Source organism: Alligator sinensis, unplaced genomic scaffold (genome assembly GCF_000455745.1).
Source record: "Alligator sinensis unplaced genomic scaffold, ASM45574v1 scaffold231_1, whole genome shotgun sequence".
Classification (NCBI taxonomy): domain Eukaryota; kingdom Metazoa; phylum Chordata; order Crocodylia; family Alligatoridae; genus Alligator; species Alligator sinensis.
The window spans coordinates 1,476,546-1,480,009 of record NW_005842003.1 but is presented as its reverse complement, the minus strand read 5'-3'; positions in this window follow the sequence as shown (position 1 = coordinate 1,480,009).

Genomic DNA, 3,464 nt, shown 5'->3' with positions numbered 1-3,464 from the left:
AGCAGGAATCCAATCCTTATGACATAGCACTGTGATGTACACTTTTAAAGACATCCCAGTTATTGGCATTTATAATATCAGGAAGAAACAGACACCTCTGTTATCAGTATTCAAAAGACTATCTGAGGGTCAAAAAAATTACTGGTATATTCAATAATTGTAGACTTTTTCCAGTGCAACATCATTTCAAATGAATAGACTGTCAAGATTGAAAAGTACGTTCAGTTCCATTGGATAAAGCCACATCAGCTTCATGGCTAGGGACAGAAGTTACACACGCACTGGTTTAAGTGATCAGAAACCGGTTTAAACCTGTAACAGATAAGTGACTGAACATAAGTTCAGTACACATAAACCAATTTCAAAGTTCCTGAAACTGGTTTAAGATAAACCTGGTTGAATGCAGTATCAGTTTATGACTGGTTTATGACATTTCTGTCCCAGACCCCTTCCTGGTTCAAGTTAAATCATAGTCCCCCAGAATTCCAACATGCTTTTCAGAGCTGGACTGGCCTGGGTTTTCTGCTCCAGCAGAGAAGGGTTGCAAGGGAGGGGGAGGGGTGGGAGGAGAGGGGAGGTAGGGACTGCACCCACAGCAAACTGTGGCCAGGGAGGGGGGTTAAACCCACCTTCCACCAAGTACAGCGCTGCCCTGCTGCTAAACTTACTGAAACTCACTGCTGGCTATGACTGTGGACTACAAATCCCAGAGGTACCTGGAAGCAGGAAGAGGGAGTGATAAGCAACCCTGGAGAGTCCTGCTGCTGTGATTCTGGGCTGCAAATCCCAGAGGCCTGAAGGGAAGCAGGAAGAGGAAGCAAACACACAGTCCATGCTGGCTATGTACCAGAAAAGCATACTATAGTGTCCTGAATCAAAAGCAAATGTGAGTCCAATTGTTTTGACTGTCTGTGCTTAGCCAATGAGGCTAAAATTCTTAGTTCTTAAATAGTTAAAAGTGAAAGATGTGAAAATATTTTTAGGGTTTTAGTTTTCCTTCATGATCTTATACTGATTTTTATTTGTTACCAAGGACGTCCGGGAATGTCTGTTTGCCAAAAAGGCAGCATACACCTGGTGGAAGGGGAGGTTAACTCCAAAGAAGAGTATTCCTCTAGGGAAGTAGTAAGCAGTAGGTAGCAGTAAGTAGTAAGTAGACATATGTTTATGTAAACATATAGTTTCATAGTTTCATAGTTTTAGGGTCGGAAGGGACCTAATAGATCTTCTAGCCCAACCCCCCGCCAGGGCGGGAGAACAACCCAAAAAAAAACACAAACCCTAAAAACAAAAACGGGACTCAAATGAGTCCAGCCAGGTAAGTATCCAGCCTCTTCTTAAAGATCCCCAGGGTAGGGGCCAGCACCACCTCCCTTGGAAGTTGGTTCCAGCTCCTAGCCGCCCTAACTGTGAAGTAGTTTTTCCGGATGTCCAATCTGTACCTCCTCTCCATCAACTTGTGCCCATTACTCCTTGTTATGCCAGCGGGGGCTAGGGGAAACAGCGTCTCCCCCAAACCCTTCTGGTTCCCCCTAGTGAGTTTATAGACGGTCACCAGGTCCCCCCTCAGCCTTCTCTTGTGGAGGCTGAATAGGTTCAAGTCCCGCAGTCTCTCACTGTAGGGTCTGCCCTGTTGTCCCCGGATCATGCGGGTGGCCCTCCTCTGGACCCTCTCCATGTTGTCCACATCCCTCCTGAAATGGGGCGCACAGAACTGGACACAATACTCCAGCTGCGGCCTGACCAGCGTCGCATAGAGGGGGAGGATCACCTCCCTGGCTCTACTCGAGATGCACCTGTGGATGCACGACAAGGTCCGGTTAGCCCTGCCAACCATGACCTCGCATTGTCGGCCCATGTTCATCTTGGAGTCAATAATGACACCAAGATCCCTTTCCGCCTCCGTGCTCTCAAGTAGGGAGCTCCCCATCGTATAAGTGTGCTGCTGGTTCCTACTACCCAAGTGCAGCACCCTGCACTTGTCCGTATTGAAACACATCCTGTTCCTGTTTGCCCACCCCTGTAACCTATCCAGATCCTTCTGCAATCTCTCTCTCCCTGCTAGCGTGCTCACCTCCCCCCAAATTTTGGTGTCATCAGCGAATTTAAACAGGTTGCTTTCCACCCCAACATCAAGATCGCTGATGAAGAAATTGAACAGCGCAGGCCCCAGGACCGAGCCCTGGGGGACTCCACTACCCACCACCGTGTAGGCGTCTATGCCACAGTCGCCTAGTTTATTAATTAGGATGGGGTGAGAGACGGTGTCAAAGGCCTTGCTGAAGTCCAGAAAGACTACATCCACCGCGACACCTGCGTCCATGGCCTTTGTGACCTGATCATAAAAGGCAATCAGGTTGGTCTGACATGATCTCCCCCTAATAAATCCATGCTGATTGCCCCTGAGCATCATTTCTGATGCCGGCCCATCACAAATGTGCTCCTTGATGATCTTCTCAAAGAGTTTCCCCAGGATTGAGGTAAGACTGACAGGCCTATAGTTGCCCAGGTCCTCCCTTTTCCCTTTCTTGAAGATGGGGACCACATTAGCTACCTTCCAATCGTCTGGCACCTGGCCCAAGCACCACAATCACTCGTAGAGCTGTGCCAGGGGCCCTGCAATAACCCCAGTTAGCTCCTTCAGCACCCTGGGGTGGAGAGCATCCGGACCCACTGACTTGAACGCGTCCAGCCATATGTCAAAATTGGCAAATTTTATATCAGAGGGATGACTTTGTGATGTACAGACTTTATGTACAATATTATGTAAGCTGGTCATTGTTTCTAGAGTATACCTCCACTGCTTGGGCCTGTAGGGGGGGCTGTTAGGAAAGCTAAGGCAGACAGACAGCTAGAACTAGCGTCCAAGATCCTTTTTCAAATATATAGGGAGGATGAAGAAGGCACCGGGAAACGTGGGACCCCTGCAAGATGCGCTGGGCAATCTGGTAGTTGCTCCAGAGGAGAAAGCAGACATCTTTAACAAATTCTTCACCTCCATTTTCTTGTGCAGGTCCCGGGGCGCCCCCACCGTGATTCAAGACGGACTCAAGGGGAACGCCTCCAGACCTAAGGTTGAGGAGGACTGGCTTACAGTGCTTCTGGAGGGGCTGGACATGTTCAAATCAGCAGGTCCAGATGCTCTCCACCCCAAGGTATTGAGGGAGCTAGCAGGGGTTATTGCAGGGTCCTTGGCATGGATATACAAGCGCTCGTGGTGCTCCGGCCAGGTGCCAGATTTTTGGAAGATAGCCAATATGGTCCCCATCTTTAAAAAAGGGAGAAGGGAGGACCCTGGCAACTATAGGCCCGTCAGTCTTACCTCAATCCTGGGGAAACTCTTTGAGAAGATCATCAAGGAGCACATCTGTGATGGGCCAGCATCAGGGATGATGCTCAAGGGCAACCAGCACGGTTTCATTAGGGGCAGGTCATGTCAGACCAACCTGATTGCCTTTTATGAT